The following is a 19,527-nucleotide window of genomic DNA, read 5'->3' on the forward strand; positions in this document are numbered from 1 at the left end:
CATCCAACAGTAGGCATTCAGGGACACAGAAAGATCCGGCATGCCTTGGAATAACCTTTGCTTGTGCTTTGGAGGGTTTGGAGGGGCTTGAGGCCCCCAGGGCAAGCCACGCTGAAACTGGCCTCTGACCTCTTAGGAGCCCCAACTCACACCAGAAGCTCCATCTCACATCCCTAACAGGGATGCCCCTGAGACTGCGGGCTTTGGATCAAATGTGGCTACCTACATCCCAGATGCTTAGTTCAGACCGGGCACTTGGCAGGGGCTCAGTACATTTGGGGTGAAGAAGAATAACACATAAAAATCTAGACCCATCCATCCATCCATCCATTTATTTTATTCAAGTAACCAATATTTGTTGCATACCCCCTGCATGCCAGATAATGGGCTGGGCCTGGTGGCAAAGAGGTGAAAAGGCAGGACAAGCACCTGCATTCCTGGACCTTGTGTTAGTGTATCAGAGCTTGAGTCTCAGCTTTTGATTCTTGTGTCAAAATTAGTTTACAGTGTGAATTCATACTCCTTCCCCATCCTCGAATCACCTGTGATCCACTATGGGACTATTACAAAGGTATAAGAATAATGACACAGTGAGAAAAGTGTTCTCATACAGGAACGCTTAATGGAGGCAGCGGACCCAATTAAATGTTCTATTTTCTAAAAATTAATTCTAATGAGTTCAAGCTGTACAAATAAATAGAATAAGTACACCAAATGTTAAAAGTGATTCTCTTACCTTTTTAATACTGGTGGGTGATTTTGTTTTCCCTTATATTCTTTATACCTATATTCTTATTTCTATTTCCTATAATAAAGCATTGTTTTATAATAAAAAAATTTAGCTTTATAAAACTGAAGTACTGTGCTTACATTTCAGATCGGCTCCACTAATGAAGCAGATAAGCCACAACCCCAAAATTATTTAACTGTGGTCTGGGGTGTACATTATATAGGTAAGCCCTATCAACCCAGATCTACACATACAGGTCAGATTGAGTTCCCTTAAACCAATCCACTGGCAAACATGCCGTGCCAGCCAGGCATGATCCCAAGTTGTCCTGATGCAGATACGGGTCCTATCTCAACCAACACACTTGTGGGCAAAAGAGGAACCCCTCTGAGTTGTTCCAGCAGATTTACCTTCATGATTATTATTTCATTGGACTGATCTTAAATGAGGTTTCACTTTGAGAATACATTCCTAAGGTAGTCAAAGGGAAGTAATGTGTAGCAGGATTTCTGATAATTTACAAAATAGATAATGCAGAGTTGGCCATATTTAAGAAAGTCCATGAAGTTTCAGAGTATGTTTGCAAAATTATATCAGGTAGCATCACGATCAACCTCCTCTCTGCATCTCAATATAAGAAGGACCTCCACATATATTACCAATCTCATCTCTCATTGGCTTCCTGGACACAGTATATTTCAGACACATAAGCTGTCTGACATTTCCAAGACAACTTGTCTTAGCAGGTCCCAAGCCCTTGTGCTTGCTCTCTCCTCATTCTGGGAGCTTCTCTCTCCCGAAGAGCATAGTGACCCCAACTTACCCTGAAAACCAGCTCACATATCTCCATTGTGAAGCTTTCCCAGTCACCCACAGTCCTCAAGCCCAGGCCAGCTCTTTCTACTATTTGTCCCAACACCTTTTGTCTTTCCTCACTAGAATGAAGGCTTTTTAAGGGGAGACAAAGGCTGAGTAACTTCAGCATCCCAGGTACCTCACCCAGGGCTGGGAAGTAAATGTTTATAGAACAAATCTATTAAAGAAAGACACAAAGAGAGCCTGAATGACTAACCTCTTGCATGATTTTTTCTTAAAAAGCCTATTCCTCCTTTTCAGAGTTGGAGCTGAATCCCAACTCTGTCTTTCCCATTCCCAGTGATCAAAGGGCCAAACACTGAGTCCACTCCTTTTGAGACAGATGCATTCAGGAGTATATTAAAAATCACTGCACCTTCAGGTTCGAACAACTTCACCACCCAAGTCAGTGGTAAATATTCTAAAAGAACCCCAAGAGAAGAAAAGGACAAAGATCAGGCATAGGATGCTCAAAGACAGTCATGTACAGCAACGGAAAGACATCCAGTTTCTGCTTCTTATGTGACTCACACATTCAATCAACTGACGCCTACCTGAAGAACCAATTATGTGCCATGCTCTGCCTCCCCGACCCTAGAGAAAACTGAATCAGAGTATTTTCCTCCTTGACCCACAGACCATAGCCCCAAGCTTTACTTGTACCAGAAACTCCCAATGCAGATGATTCATTGATTGACATGAAAAGATAATCCCAAAACACAGACTTAAGACTTGAAGAAGCAATTAAAAACATCAAGTTCAAGCAAATTATGATTAAATTCCCTCATCAGCATTCCTGCCAAGTGGTCACCAAGGTCGTTTCCACACAGTCAAGAAGTGTACTGTCACCCCTTAACTTTGGGACACTACCATTAGAAAGTTCTTCCCTACCAGCCCACATACAGAATCTTTCATACTGGGTTCACCAAAGTCTCCTACCAGCCCCACAGATATGGGAAAATTTGCGATCTAATCTTCCCAGGTTCTTGTCTGTCTTCTGTCCAGACATCTTCACTTTCTCTCTCTGTCTCTTCTCACATAACCTGGTCTGGGTGATGATAATTGTGGTATCTACCTTTCCTCCAAAGCTCATGATAAGCTATGCATGCTGGGCACTGTGTATAGGTGCTCTCAATTAATGTCACACCAATCTCATGGCAGACTTGAGAAAATTGAGACTTACGGACAAAGCCATTTAGCTCTAGGGAGCCCTGGAAGGCTTTAGTTCATATTTGCATTTTAGTTGAGTTTGGAGAGAAGGCAAGTCTGGGAGGGAAGCCTCTGATGAGGCTGACTGTCCTGTCTCACCCCTCCCCCCACTCCCTCCTTCTGTTGGCCAAATGTACTTTGCCTCTCATCCAAGTCATTTTAATGGAGCAGAAAATGTACACATCTGGGGCAGCTTTGCAACTGTGTCTCTGCTGCGCTGTCCTGTTGAGTTTCCCAGAGCCTTGAGTTCATGTCAAGCTCCTTGCATTTAGCCAGCTGAAGTGTGTTCAGTGGCAGCAGAGGGACTTATGTTTCATATTACGGCATGGAATTCTCAGTGTACTTTGCAAAACTATTTTAAGGAGACCTGGGTTCTGTAAATTTTTAAAGCAACTGGAGCGTGTCTTTTCAACTTCTCTGCTAATGATTGACCACATTTTTTCTTGATTTTGCCTTTTTTCTGTGACGTTTGATTTGCCTTTTCAAGTCTCTGCTTTTTACATTTTTAAAGACTTTGTTTTTGGAGTAGTTTTAGGTTCATAGCAAAATTAAGATGAAATCACAGAGATTTCCTATATACCACTTACCTTTCCCTCCCACCACCCCATGCATAGGTTCCCCATTACCAACACCCCCCACACACCATGCTGGAATGGCACATTAGTTACAACTGATGAACCTACATGTCATAGTCACGTGAAGCACATCTTTGACATTAGGGTTCACTTCTTGGTGTTGTACTTTCTATAGGTTTAGACAATATCCACCGTTATAGTGCCATACATTATGGCATCATAGAATATTTTCACTGACCTAAAATCCTCTATGCTCTCTCTAAACAACCCTCCCCATTAGCCCCAATCCCTGGCAAGCCACTATTGATGTTTGTATGGTAAGCCTCATGTGTGAGGATCTGTATGCATCAGGGCAGTTTTTTTTTTTTTAAACTATCTTCTCTGTCCATCTGGATGAACTGGGGAACTCAAACAATACCCCACTCTTAGGCTCTATCCCCTGAAATCTGGTGGAGCCTAGGCATTCTTTTGTTTTTCATTTTTTTAAAAATTGCCAGATTATTCTAACATCAGACAAAGCTGAGCACCTCTGAGTTTCAATATTTTAAGGTAATGTGCCAGGCACACAGGAAATTCTCAACCAGTTGTAGATATTATTTTCAGGTAAAATATAGAAGACTTTGAAATATATCTATAACTCTGGGCAAGTCATTTAATCTCTCTGGGTTACAGTTTCTTAATCTGAAAACTGACATGCCAGTGTAAAAAGAAGACAGCATATTGTAGTCTTATGCCTTGGATTGAAATCATGGTCTAATAAGAAAGGTCTGCCATTACTATGTGTGTAGCCCTGGACTAGTTTCTTAATCTTTCCCAGTGTCACTTTCTTCATCAGAATATTAATACAACCTCATAGAGTTGATCTAAGTATTAAATGAACAGACCCACATAAAGTGCTTGGTACACTGCTTGACACATGGCAAATCCTCCAAAAATTACAGTTGCTATTAATGTTAATATCATAATTGGTATTATAGTAACTATTACAAGGGCGCTTATCATATATGGACATAGAAGAAGGAGCCTAGTAAGTTTTTACTGAATCAAATTGAATATGATAAGCTGAATAATGCTGATGGTTATCCCAAAAGCACCCCAGGATGCTTTCATCCTAGTACTATCCCCTTTAATACAGAATCAGTGGCCATGGATCATAGTCACCAAAGAAGCTCTCAGATCTCAAATGGTCAAGAGCCTCTGAGGCTGCAGGCCTTGACCAAACCTGCAGTAAACACTTCTAAAATATTGTGTTTGGGGTGATTCATTCTTTCAAAAACTGACTTTGTTGAGTATTTTCTTAGAAGAAATAAAAACTTCCACACATTTTATAAAATGTAAAATGCAGAAGCACTCTCAGCAATCTGAAGTCTTTGTGAATGTGCCTCTTGGCTTGAAGTTCAGATCAAGCAGACCAAAGTGAAGTTCCATCTTATGAGCTCCTGCGAGTCACACATGGGAAATCTGGTCACATGGACGATCTGAATCGGCACTTTACTCTAGCAGTGTATAATCTATATAAGCCACAAACGACAAATGAATTCCCAATGGTTGAAGACACAAAGAAGTTATGAAAAGAAGAGATTGTTACGAGGAAATAGCATTTGACTTGGTTTTGAAAAAGAAACAAAGAAAGTGGGCTACCTTGAAAAAATGCAGATGCCTCAATTATGAATTTCGATGATGGCAACTGGTTTGAAAAGCTGCTGCTAGTTCCTCTAATTAGCTCATCCTGTGACTTTTTAGGTGAAATGTCACTACTTCAGAAATGTCCCCTCTGACTTGCTCTTCCCATCCCCCTTCCACAGCCTTGCTCAGGGCCCTATTACATGCTTCCATGGCTTCTTAGCGTATTCTTCATGGAATTTCTCATAGTATATAATCATATATATATTTCCTGTAACATTGTCTGTCTCTGCCACTAGCTCAAAATCTCCATCAGAGAAGGAATGCTAGCTTTCTTCTCTGTTGGATCCTAGCACCTCACCTGGCACATGGGAGATCCTAAACAAACACTGAATGAATATATGTCTGAAACATCGTCCCTGGAAAAGAGAAAAGTCCCCGGAGTCGAGGACCACCAAGGGCTCTTTTCAGTCCTTCTGAGTCTCGCCGTCCTCTTGTGAGTATCTTTCTGTTTCTGTGCAGTCCACGAGGTCTGACTCTCACCCTCTGGCCCCAAACCAGCAAAAGTCCCTTTCCTTTTTTACCTTTAGCACTACTAAACATTTTTAAAATGTTTTTCTACCTATGAAGAGATAACAAAATGGAAGTAATTATAGAAAAACCTCAAGTTGACAATCATACATACGCTAATACCAAGAGCCACATAATCGTATCAAGAGCTTCACTGACACAGTCCCTGGGTCCTGCAGGAAACAAAATGGTGATTCTGCTCCATCCTTCAAGGCTAGAGTTCTTTCTACCTGCAGTTGGCTGGAAGTCACTGACTCTATAACTCCCTACAGAGGGCAATTTCTGCCTTAATCTCGTGTCTTCTGATGAGTCCAACATTATTTGGGAAATAATGGGGCAACCTTTCTTCAAAGACCACACATTAGTTCTCTGCTCTCTGTGAGCTGATCCTGTGCCTCAAAACGCCTGCCCTTCCCAGGTCCCCAGAGGGCCAGAGTGCGTGCACCCCACATCTGTTCACTCTGAGGCTTTTGTTTGATAACTCTAGGCTGCTGTGCTAGGTGACAAGCACAAAAGGGAACATTCATACAGAGAGTTAAGTCATCTCAGAAGTACACAGTAAACCATGAACTCTGATTTTCTTAAGAATGTCACGACTATGCCATAAATTCAAAATCAGAGGAAAGGAGTGAAAACAGAACTAGCAATTGTTGATTTCCACAATAGGCTGCTTTACCTATTTGTTATTTTAATCTTTTCAAAATACCCCATAAAGCCGGTACTATTATTATCTCCGTTTCTCCGAGGAGGAAACTCAAACTCAGAGAAGCGATAGAAGTTGTTTATAGTCACATGGAGGAGACCTGAACCTGCATGTCTTTAATTCAAAGGCTGGGTTTTGCTGGCTGTCTGAAATAGGCCTTGCCTCAGAGTTTCCTAAGACAACAAGGAGCTGCCCTGACTGTGTAATTTAATCTTAGCTTCCGAAGGCTTGAATCCCTACCTAGAAATCTGAGAACCAGACCTTATAGGAAAGTCTGATATCAATCAGCCCAAGCATTCATACCTTGGGTAAGTAATCATTCTGTAAATGTTGTTGAAGATTTGACCATATTGTCTAGGATTTCTTAAATCATGGCCTCCTTATGCCAAAGACTCTGAATTTTCCGGGCTTTCTGAAGTGGCCAACTGTCCAATACATTTCTACTGCCTTGCAACCTTTGTGGATGGCCAGGGAGTTAGAACCTGTTGGGAATCACCTTTTATTGCAAGATTGAGTGAAGGCTTCACTGAGCCAGAAAAGAGATGATCACAGTTATCTCTGTGAGAAGTGTCAACCTCCCCCAATACCCCAAGGAAGAGTTTTCTTACTCTGCTACTGATTGGAGAAATAAGAATACGCATACTAGCAGTGAACCTTTATGGAATGCTCTCCTTGTCCCAGGCTTTACATACATTTCTCAGTTAATCTTCATAACAATCTGGTTGTGTGGCTGGGCAATTTGCCTAGTAGTTAAGATGCTGAGGCTTGAGACGGCCCGTATTCCTGAGTCCTGCCTCCACTCCTGATTCCAGCTTCCAGCTAGTGCACAACCTGCCAGGCAGCAGGTGATGACTCAAGTAATTAGGACCCTGCCATCCACCTGGAAGATCCAGATTGAATTCCTGGCTCCTGGCTGCTGCCTGCCCAGCCCTCTTATGCCTTTCAAAAAATAAAACTTAAAAAAAAAATCATGAGTGGTAGCTACTATTATTACTAGCCTCATTTTAAAGTCTAGGAAACCAAGGGATAAGGGTGTTAAGTAATTTGCCCGAAGTCACACAGGAGTAAATGGTGAAGCCCGGATTCAAATCCAGGCCATTCAACTCTAGAGTTCCAGTCATGGACTTCTACCACAATGCTTGCTCCCTCAGAGTCTGACTCTTGTCTCATTGAGGGATTTGGATCCTTCTGGATAAAATGGGGGGAAATGGAGCATCCATTCTCAGAGGGTCATAGGCTGATTCTTCAGGGATGTCCAGACCATCCTGATGGATCTAGGGGATATTCAACTTCCCAAAAAGCACCCTGAAGTTCCTTGATGTTTTTTGCCCTGTGGTGGGTGTGTATGAGTACACTAGATGCAATCTTTAGTATAAAGAAGACTTTATTTATTCAGAAGCACTATATCTAGTAGCATAAAAGGGTCCACCTATTAATGTCACCCAAAATTAAAGTGTTCCCTGCTCCCAATTGTTTACATTATGATGAGAAAATGACTCATATACACAACATACAACACATTTTCTTTTTCATTTATTCTTTTAAGTCTTGTGGTGGATGTTCTGGACTGCACCCCTTCTTATTATTGGAAACATATTTATTATAATGGAAAATAAATGGCAAGAATAGAGGACAAAAAATAATCAGTTAATGGTGAAACATTTCTTTCTAATGCATAGGGATGGATAGGAGAAAGGTGTACACATGAGTGTGTCATACTCTGGATAAAGTAGCCATGGAGAAGTTTACCTAAGTTGGTAGGCAGAGCTATGCAAGAGCCCCAGCTCCCACCCTGCTAACATGTCCTGCACATTGCAAGGCTACCACATAGTCTATGATTACTGAGTTCTAGGACCCACTCTGGAGAGAGAGCATGGCATGGGAGAGGTGTAAGGCAATGAGAAAAGTGACAGCTACACAGACTTTGGGTTCTTATTTGGATTCAATTACTGCCCTTTGGCGGATCTCTGATTCCCAGATTTTTTTGAATGTCACAGATCATCTTACAAGATTGTCATAGAATCTTGATGACACAATGCCTCTAAGTGCCTGGCAAACACAGTGTCTTTCCTACAGGTTTCAAAAACTATCAGTTGCCTTTTTTATTTTCTTCTGAGAGGGTCTCTGTTATTCATTCCTTTCAGGAGGAGGTAGGGTACTGACAAGGATAGACCCCTGGCAGCTAGCTAATTTTGGATCAAGTGTGCTTTCCTCTCTCTACCCACTGTCCTTTTGTGGCCAACAGGGGCAGCGTGCCTTGTTTAAGAAGGTTGGGCTTTCGCTAGGATCTGAACTTTTATCTTACAAAGTATTGGAACTTAAGCTAAGTTTGGGTTTTATTGTCTGCTTTTAAAGTCATGTTGCGATTTTGTATATTTAAAACATGCCTTTGTGAAACACAGTGTTCTCAATCATAAAAAAGCATGACTTATGTTATGCCTCTCTGTTTCCATTTCTGGGTTCTCTCATCTCCTTGCACGATTTTTTCTCTGGTGCCCTGCCTTATGTGCTAATTCCTCTGGGACACTGGCTGTGAGAATTTGGGCAAGATTTTTAACTCTGCTAAGACTGATTTTTGCATTCACTCATTTATTTGTTATTGAGCTATTTCTTGGGAGCTTATTCTATGTTAGATTCTCCACTTAATGTGTGGGCTATAGTAGAGAACCAGATGGAGTGACTTTCCTTATCGATAAAATAAGAAAATGAAACTTGTCTGTTATTGAGATGTGTAAATGAAATAATGTCTATAAAAAAGGAAAAGGCAAAGAAGAGGAATATAAAGTACTGAGCCTCTTACTCTGTCGCTGGTAATGCTAGGTACCTGATGTGTGATCTTCGTAGTACCCTTGGGAAGCCATTGCTGTTGATCCTATTTCACATATGCATCCACTGGGGTTCAGGGAAGAAAACAGAGGACCCTTATCATGCACTGGATTCAAACCTGGTGTAAAGTCCATGTGGTTGCCACTTACATTACCTCCATAGATCCCAGGCACAATGCTTGTCATTCAGCAGGTATGTTGATTTCCAACATAGGTTGCATGTAGGATCTGGGAGACTGTACTCCTCTTGCTGAGATATCTGATAGCACCAATTTTGGTTTAGGTAGAGTAAGGGGTACTTGAGTGGAAAATCCAGAATCCTGTTCCCTGATTCCTTAGGGAATAAGATGCCAAGAACATTCATAAAGAGAAAGGGAGGAAACCATATACCTTAAGCTCAATAACTCCAAATCACCCACACATAAAAGACTTTGAGGTCCTCTGGCAGCCAGAGTCACCAGCTCAGGAGACAGCTGGGACATGGACTCTTGGCAAGAGGAACATTCTCTTTCCAAGCCAATCCATCTCTGCTGCTGTGATCTTTAAAGATGAAATATTCAACGTTCTTGCTCCCCTTGACTCTTAGTACTCCCCAGGTGGAGGCAGACCTCAACTGCACAAACTAACAAAGTGTATTTTTCCACTTGAGATGTTCAATGTGTCTATCCAAAGATGAGTCTGCCAGAGAATGTTCGCTTAGGGCCTGCACATTTTCAAGAAGCTGAAAGCAGAGTAAGAAGTGAAATCACTGTGCTTATACTTGGCAAGAGGGCTGCAAAACTGCCCCCAAGTTAAACAGTCTTGATCTATGCACCCTTTTCTTTTCCATCTCTCTGTTTGGACAGGTCACAGCAAGAGCCTATAACAGATTTACCAGCACAGGAGTCAAAGACTCCCCATGGGGTTTTAAGTTTATGAGCAACTCCTTCTTTTTGGTGTCTTGAAAATGAAGGGTCACGCCAGGAAATGCTTGTTGCCACTGAGGAAACTCGTGAGGGCTACCAGATTGAAAAGACAGACATGGAAGGAGCAAAGTACAGCCTTGCATACAAAGAAGGGGAAAAGAGAAAAAAAATCTTTTCCTTGGCATAGAAAAATTTTATCCTGAAGTTCTTTTTTCCTCCATTCTTGGCAATGTAACAAACACCTTAAAATAGTTATAAAACAGAAACAGATTCTATAGAAGCAGGGAACCAAGATGAGTGAGTTCAGAGCTCTTATAGCCTGAACTTCTCATTCCAGAAGTAATGAAATGAAGGCCAGAAGGTCAAGTTATTGCTCGAAGTCAGAATTTGTTATTGACCAGATCAGCACTGGAGCCCAGCTTCTTGTGGGCCTTTTCTCTGTTCCACACTGCATGCTCTCTCTTGGTTACAGAAGAGGCTTCAGTAAAAGGTGATCTCATCTATTCCCAGGGTATTAGCTTACCTAGTCCCAGAAAAACCTACATGTCAGCATTTTGAAGATTTGTCATTGGAAAAAGGTACTCTAAGCTGGAGATGGGGTGATGAGAGGACTACTAATTCTCTTTAAGTGTTACCACCCCTTCAGAGACTATCTCTAATACCACCGCCATCCCCATGCTGCCCCCTCTATACTACCCTCCATGACCCCACCCCATCAAGGGGTGCTGATGAGTCTTTAACACTCTGGCCAAAGCACAAACCTAGCTTGTTTTGGGAGCTTGCCCTAAGCATAGCTGAGGTTGCCTGCAGTTAGGGACTTTGCTGAAGACAAAAGGTAAAAGAAAAGGCAGTAGAATGTAGTAATCAGAGCTTTGAAATCAAACAAACCAGAGTTTAGATGCCAGCTCTGAGGCCTGTTAGCTGTGCAGAGCTGAGAAGTCACTGACGTCTTTAGTTTCCTCATCTGTGGGGTAAGGAGAAACCTCCAAGAGAGCACACAAAGCACAGGTCTTTGCATACAGTGGGCCCTGATGTTCATAAAACACAATCAGGATGGACTTAGAAAGCACAGGCTTTTTGTCAATCATCTGAGAAAACATTTCCTGGGCCACCTTCTCTGTGCCAGATCCTATAGGAGGTGTTAGCTAGAGGCAAACAAGAAATGGTCCTTACCCTGCAGGAAACCATTTGTTTTTGCTGTACTTTGTGGTTGAAATGTGTCCTGTAAAGAGATATGTTGAAGTCCTAACCACCAATATATGTTAATAGGACCTTGCTTAGAAACGGGGTCTTTGCGGACACAGTGAAGTTAAGAGGTCATTAGAGTGGGCTCTAATCCAAAAGGAGTAGTGTCCTTATAAGAAGAGCACCATTCAAGACAGAGACACACAGGGAGAGTGACATACGATGACGGAGGCAGGAGAATGGAGTGTTCAACTGCAAGCAAGCCAAGGAACGCCAAAGTCTCAGTGGCTACCACTAGAAATTCAGAAGAGGTGAGGAAGGGTTTTACTCGGAATCTTAAGGGGAGCAGGACTCTGCTGATACCTCATTTTGGGCTTATATCCTCTAGAATAGTCAGGGTATAATACATTTCTGTTGGTTAAGGCCTCTGGGTTTGTGGCAGCCCCATGAATCCAACACAACTGGAAGACATGCAAGGGAGCAAATGCAACAATTACAACTTTAAAGTGACGCTCAGTTCCTGGGCTGAACCTTTATTAGAGTTAGGGTTGGGGTAGTTAGTTAGGGTAAGCCAAACATTTATTATGTAAACTTGGTTAGACCAGGGAGGCTCCCTGCGAGCCTCGGTGTTAAAGGAGGTGGGCATCAGTAGAAGTAGCTGTCTGGGAAAAGGGCACCCTGCTTGGGGGAGCTTGGAAAGGCTTCCCAGAGAGGAGGGTGAGAGATGACACCTGAAGAATAGGTATAAGCTCAGCAGTTATTGGAGGGGGAGGAGAGGGCAACACCATTTGGGCTACAGAGTCTAGGGTGTGAAAAAGCAGAGGCGTGTAAACGAGTTTTAGAACTCTTAGCACACCACAAATATTTACGCGTTGCAGGAGCTTGGTGCAGATGCTCCTCCTTTTCTCAGCCTTAATGTCCCCTGGACACCTCCTACACAAAATGCCCCAACTGAAAAAGCGCCTTCTTTTGACCCCAGTCCATACTTGCTACCTGTTCTCCTTTTGCCCTCTCCCACTTGGTGGATGGACCACCACCTACCCATCTAGCCTCACTAGAAGTCACAGAGTGCCTGCATGCTCAACTCTTGGAAGTTGACTTCCTTTTCATCCATGATTTACACAATCATTTCTGAGCTTTACTCTCTCTCATACTGATGGATTCTCACTTGGCACGGGCTCCCAGCTCTCCAGCTGTGTCTCGAGGCCATATTCTTTCCAGCCAAGCCTCTCTGCCAGATAATTAATGATCTGTAAACAAATGCTTAATTGCACCAGGGGAGCACATATTTAAAGAAACTTTGTGATAAAGCAAAAGATCCTTTTTATAACATGAGAAACGCCTTTCTCACAAATTCTGCTCCATCTTAATTTAAAACAGAGTTGAGATTTTTGTTTCACAGGTTAAATCTAAAGCTCTTGTGCAGCAGGACCCCCAAAACAGAAGAACAAAAATCGGCCCAAGGGACAGACGGTGTTATCCTGGGGTTTACCCATGTCAAGTGCTTCCTGACATACCTTGTTTTCTAAGTCTAGTTCCTTTGGCTCTCAAACTCAATATGCAGGCACTTGGGGGAGGAAAAAAGTTTTGGCTTCTGGCAAGAAAGGGAAGGGAATATGAATATATGAAGAATCTAATATGTGCCTGGCTTTTTTGTTTATTTTCTCTCATTTTATTCTTTACAACACTCTGAACAGTTTCCCATTGCTAAACAAGTAAGTTGAGTACTTAATCCAAGTTGGTAGTAGTGTGTAAGGAAGGGCAACTGACATTGAAGGGGGTGTCTGAATGAAATACGATGAGATTATTCTTGCTAAGCACTGTTCTTTTGAGCTGTTTAGGGCATCTAGTCATCCTTATTGCTCCTTTAGAATAGATACCAAGTTGTCAGCCTGAGAGTGTGCATTCTGCCTCACCATGCTGATTTCGGGAAAGTGGGCAGGACAACTGGGTTTGGTGGGCAAGCAGCTGCAGTGGAAATTTTTCTATTTGTTGTTACTTTGAGGCAGTACCCTTGTGCTGGAAGTTCGGGTTAGGTGCTGTTGGGGGAGGGACTGCTCCAGCCACATAGGCCCTTCAAAGAGGAAGCACCTTGGCTCTGCTGAAATTGAACCCTCTCTAGGGAGGTTGAAAGGGTGGTTTTTGTGTAGTTCTAAATGGCATAGCTGTTTCAGAAAGGGGAAGCACAGTAACATTTTTAGAATAGCTAGTGAGGTGCGACAGAGCCCACAGGAACGCTCTCCCTGCTTATGTGTCTTAGAAAACGCTCGGTGTTCACAGTGCACCTTTGTCATGCTAGGCCCTGTGCTCTGTGCTAGGTCTTCAACCTTTCTGTCTTGAAGAGTCCCTTCCCGTCTGATCTAACACAGGTTCAAATCTTTCCTGGCCTCGAAAAGCAACAGCAGCCACCTTAATCTCCTCACTCATCCTTGCTTCTCCCTTCATTCATTCGTTCTCTCCTTCTCTTCACAGGCAGAACTTTTGGGAAAAGTGCTGCCCACACTTATTATCAGCATCTGTTAACCTCTCATTTGCTCAGGCCCACGGCAGCACAGCCTCTGCCTCTCCCGAATCTGCTCTGCAACGTCTCCAATGACCCTGCTAATTCAAGGAACTTTCCTTCGCTTGGTCTGCTAGCAGCATTCCGTCGATTCACACTTCCCTTTTCTCAGAAACTTTTTTTTTTTTCTCTTAAGTGTGCTTGATTTTCTTCTTATCTCTTTGATAAGTTTCAATCTCTTTTAAGGCTCTTCTTCATCTATCTCCACTTTAGCTGTCAGCGTTCCTTGGAATTTTGACCTTGATCTTCTGGCCTTCTCATCTTATGTGTTAGTATACCTAGCACAGACTGCCCTCTTGAGCTCCAGATATATTTGCATACTGCAGAACTTTGAGCTCATATGGGTATCTCAAGATATTCTAGAACAGCCTCTTCAAATCTTTATCTCCAAGCCTGCTTCACCTCCAACATTCCTTCCTTCAATAGAGTACTACCATCTATCCAAAGATCAAGTTAGAAAACTCTAAGCCATTCTTCATTCCTCATGTCCTCTCACCACTTACTCATCACTCCCATGAATTCTGTACCATAAATATCTCTTAAGTCCATATATTTATTTTCTTCTCCACTATACCCTGGATCAATTCTTATTGCCCTACACTCTCCCCTTCCCAATACATGCCACATACCAGAGGGGCATGACCTTCCTCAAATGAGGATCTGATCGTGTTACTCATCAATACTTTCTGAAGGCTCTTTATCTATCACCTACATTCAGGCACAGTCCTAGCTGATTTAAGTCCTGCATGCTGTATCCCCTACCAACTATCTGGGCTCAACTAATATTATTCATTCCTTCATTTTCTTTGCTTCAGCCAAGCTGGCTGCTACTTCATTTCTCTTAGTCCTTCTCTTTTTTCTTTTTTTTTTTTTATTAAACTTTTATTTAATGAATATAAATTTCCAAAGTATAGCTTATGGGTTACAATGGCTTCCCCCTCCCAAAACTTTCCTCCCACCCACAACCCTCCCCCCTCCCGCTCCCTCTCCCCTTCCTATCACATCATGATTCATTTTCAATTCTCTTTGTATACAAAAGATCAGTTTAGTATATATTAGGTAACGATTTCAACAGTTTGCCCCCCATATAGTAACACAAAGTGAAAAGAAAAGAAAAAAAATACTGTTGGAGTACTAGTTATAGCATTAAATAACAGTGTACAGCACATTAAAGACAGAGATCCTACATAATATTTTTTTAAAAAATTAATTTTCTATGCCATTTGCAATTTAACACCAGGTTTGTTTTTTTTTTTTCATTTCCAATTATCTTTATATACAGAAGATCGATTCAGTATGTAATTAGTAAAGATCTCATCAGTTTGTACCCACGCAGAAACACAAAGTGTAAAAATACTGTTTCAGTACTAGTTATAGCATCACTGCACATTAGACAATACATTAAGGACAGATCCCACAGGGGATGTAAGTACACAGTGACTCCTGTTGCTGACTTAACAATCTGACACTCCTGTTCATGGCGTCAGTAATCTCCCTAGGCTCTAGTCATGAGTTGCCAGGGCTATGGAAGCCTTTAGAGTTCGCTGACTTTGATCTTGTTCCGATAGGGTCACAGTCAAAGTGGAAGTTCTCTCCTCCCTTCAGAGAAAGGTACCTCCTTCTTTGATGGCCCCGTTCTTTCCACTGGGATCTCACTAACAGAGATCTTTCATTTAGGTCTTCTTCTTTTTTTCTTTTCCATGGTATCTTGGCTTTCCATGCCTACAATACTCTCATGGGCTCTTCAGCCAGATCCGAATGCCTTAAGGGCTGATTCTGAGGCCGGAGTGTTGTTTGGGACATCTGCCATTCTATGAGTCTGCTGTGTATCCCACTTCCCATGTTGGATCTTTCTCTCCTTTTTTGATTCTATCAGTTAGTATTAGCAGACACTTGTCTTGTTTGTGTGATCCCTTTGATTTTTAGACCTGTCTAAGCCATCGAATGTGAACTGAAATTGATCACTTGGACTAGCGAGGTGGCATTGGTACATGCCACCTTGATGGGATTGTATTGGAATCCCCTGGCACATTTCTAACTCCACCATTTGGGGCAAGTCCGATTGAGCATGTCCCAAACTGTGCATCTCCTCCCTCTCTTTTTCCACTCTTAAATTTAGCAGGGATCACTTTTCAGTTAAAATTTAAACACCTAAGAATAATTGTGTGTTATTTACAGAGTTTAACCACTAGTACTAGAACAACTACTACAACAACAAATACTAAAAAGGATAAAGTATTACATTGTACATCTAGAGTCAGGACAAAAGCTGATCAGGTCATTGTTTCTTATAGTGTCCATTTCACTTCAGCAGGTTTCCCCTTTGGTGCTCAGTTAGTTGTCGCCGATCAGGGAAAACAAATGATATTTGTCTCAGTCCTTCTCTTTTTTCTACCACCCCTTCTCTTCTTTGTTTTTTCTAACTTTTTATTTGGAGAAGATTGTAGCTTCACATACACTTTTCATAATAATCCAGAGATTTTATATACTCTTCACCCTGTTTCCCTACAGTGGTAACATCTTGCATGCTATAGTACGATGTTATACCCTGGAAACTGACATTTCTAGAATTAACTGACCTTATTCATATTTCACCAAGTTTACCTGTTCTCATTTTGTATATACAAGTGCTTGCAGTTCTGTGAAATTTGTCACATGTGTAGATTCAAAGACCACCACTACTGACAAGATTAGAACAATTCCATCACAAGGATCAAACTGGCCTTCTTGTGGTTCCTCCTGCCAAGTTCCTTTTACTTCCAGGTCCTCACATAAGTTGTTCCTCCTATTTAAAACTCTTTCCTCCAACGCCATCCATTTGTCCAATTACTATTTATCTTCCAGGCCTCAAATTAAACAACTCCTCAAAAAGACTTCTTCTGATGCTACATTCAGTTAGGACTCTTGCTCTCCATTGCATTAGAATGTATATCATCCTCTGCCTTCAAAACAACTATTTTCTCATCTCTGGACAGGTATTAACCTTCATGAAGGCAGAAGCGGTGTGAGGTTTATTCATATCTATGTCTCCAACACCTATCACAGTAGTTACAATTAGGGAATTCCCCAACAGAAACAGGTAGAAATAATGAATTCACAAAATGGATGAGTCTTAGGCCAGCGTTGTGGTTGAGTAGGTTAAACTGCTGCCTGCAACACTGGCATCCCATAGGGTGCTAGTTTGAGTCCTGGCTACTCCACTTCCAATGCAGCTCCCTGTTAATGTGCCTGGGAAAATAGTGAATGAGGGCCCAAGTACTTGAACCCCTGTCACCCACATAGGTGACTTGGATTGAGTTCCAGGCTCTTGGCTTCATCTTGACCCATTCCAGCTATTGTCATTTGGAGAGGACACCAGCAAACAGAAGATCTCTCATCTCACTGTGTAACTCTCCCTCATAACTAAATAAATACATCTTGTAAAAAAACACCCAATTTGATGTGTCTGTGGAGCTTCCTTAAGGAGCTTCCAGTCACAAAACAGGCAACAGGCAAAAGAGTGAGTTGAATTCGTTCTGTCTTGGAGGAAAGTCCTAGATGCTTTGGGGACTGTACAGAGTTGGGCACAGCCAGGACCAAAAGAATCCTTGAGTACCCATGTTCATGTGCCCAGAATCCTTCAGCAGTTTTCCAGGTTAGACAGATGATGTAGGCAACAGGGTAATGATCCCAAAAACATTACTCCAAAGTTCTAGCTTGAACAGTTTTCTCATCTCTAACACCAAAGACTGAACAGCAATCTTGGTCACAGACTGGGTAGTGACATTAGCCCCACAGTGAGCCCTGATCCTGGGCATGACATGGTTCTGATCCTGGTACAGATACTGACACAAGGAAAACAGGACCCAAAGCATATGTCCTACCACAGAGTCAATGACAAATATCTATCCATTTCATATCCTAAGAAGAGAAATAGAATTATTGAGTCTTGACTAGTTAAAGCTGGAAGGGCCCTTAAAGGTATTATGCCCCTTTCTATCACATTGTATAGTGCAGAGTGGGAACTCAGCTCACCAAGTGCAGGACTGTATGTGTTAATATATTATATATAGCTTTAGATCCCAAATCACTTCTTCCCATTTCTGAATCCAAAAATTAATTCTATCAAACATAGCTGATCTTTATCTTAGAAACATCCAACCAAAGATTTCTCCCAGCCATGAGCTGGTGCTCTCTAATATACTGTCCCTCACCAACCAGAGTGATTTATATAAAGAATAAGATGGGCCACGTTAATCTGTTTAAATACTCTTTACTGGTTTACTATTGACTTCAGGAGGGAGTCCAGGACCCTCAGTCTCCAGATCCAGCAAGCCCTTCTCCTCTCTAGTCTTACCTCTTGCTCCTCCTTGTATTCTTCTTCACTAAGCACATCATACTGTTTTGTGCTTCTGCTGAAGTTGTGTCCATTGCCAGAATGGATTTCTCACTAATCCTTGCCTGAGTAACTCTTCCTTGACCTTTAAGACTCACCTTAGCTACCATCTTTTCCAAGGAGTCTTCCCAGAACTCTCAGCTTAGGTTGGGTTACAGCCTCCTCACCCTGAACCATCCCTATGACTATCCTTAGCATGTCACTGAAACCTTCAATTGGAATGTTTGATTTGTGTGTCTCTGCCTTCACCAGTCTGGGCTTCTGGAGGACAGGAACTGCATCCTAATAATTTCTGCCCTCTCAGCATCCAGCACAAACCTGGTGCTGTGGAAGCTCTTGGTCAATTCTGATGGAAAAAGAAGGCAATTCTATGGTTAACACGCACTGAGAGTTAACTGCATGTAGCAGACATCACATTAGGTGCTTTGCAAGCATTGTGTCATTTCATTCTCTTAATAGCACTGGGTTTCAGCATGCTTAACAAAGACCCCTCACGCAGAGTATCTCGTAGACACTCCAAGCTTGTATTCCCAATAATATCCAGAAACTGTCTATAGGCCCTGCCCCTAACCTCACTCTCCATTCCAACTCATGGCCTGTGGAATACTGTCTTGCTTTCCACCCTTGTGCATCACACTTGGATTTGTCGCTCTCTCAGGCCCATTGAAGTGGGAGCCATGACCGCATTCTCAGCCTGTTTTTCTATTTCAATTCTAATCTAGACGCCTGGCTGCCAGCCTCAAAACCGAGCTCTGCAGTCTGCATGCCTAACTTGCTCTACCCCAAGGGACAGCCAAGGCACTGCCCCTTAGTGCCAATCCAGCACTCCAGGTCCTTGAGTATCTGAGAGGAAACAGTCTATTAAAATGGGCCTGATGACACCCATGATCTAGCAAAGACAAAGGAGCTCAATGAAGGTAAGTAGCATTCCCACACTTGGCTTGGCTTCTGCCCATTGTCAAGACCCAGTTGGAGTATGTCTTCTTGAGTGGAAGGCCCATTCTTTCTTCTTTCAGACAGCCCTTGAGGGCCCAACTACTTGTGCAGTTTACACAGCGGTTGAGAGCTCTCCAAGCAGAGGTTATTACCCAGCACCATCCATCAATGTTCAGCTTGGCACAGAGAAGAGACTTAGGGAGGACAAGGTAGGGGGACAGATAAGTATCCAGTGAGCTCAAGCTCCCAGCAATCTCCCTCTGATTATAGTGCATGTTCTGTTCTTCCTCTACCTCTGTTGCCAAAAGTACTTGGAATCCCCTTGCATTTTGTTTTGGCACCAAAGAAGCAAAGCTATCAAGTGCATTTTCTTCTCAATTTTTCTTTGTAATTGATACTAAATCCTCTGTAAAGAAACGCAGTCCCTCAGTATCTTAAGGAAAGCTAGTCATGGTATGTTGGTTTAAACAAAGGCA

The 19,527-nt window shown here is 42.3% G+C and overlaps 1 protein-coding gene across 1 annotated transcript in view; it reads right to left on the reverse strand.

Moving 5' to 3' along the window:
* Positions 1-19,527, reverse strand: part of AGBL4 (AGBL carboxypeptidase 4) — a 1,345,014-nt gene that overhangs the window by 262,683 nt on the left and 1,062,804 nt on the right. The gene's annotated exons all lie outside the window — the stretch shown is intronic.

This window comes from Lepus europaeus, chromosome 5, assembly GCF_033115175.1.
Source record: "Lepus europaeus isolate LE1 chromosome 5, mLepTim1.pri, whole genome shotgun sequence".
In the NCBI taxonomy this organism is placed as follows: domain Eukaryota; kingdom Metazoa; phylum Chordata; class Mammalia; order Lagomorpha; family Leporidae; genus Lepus; species Lepus europaeus.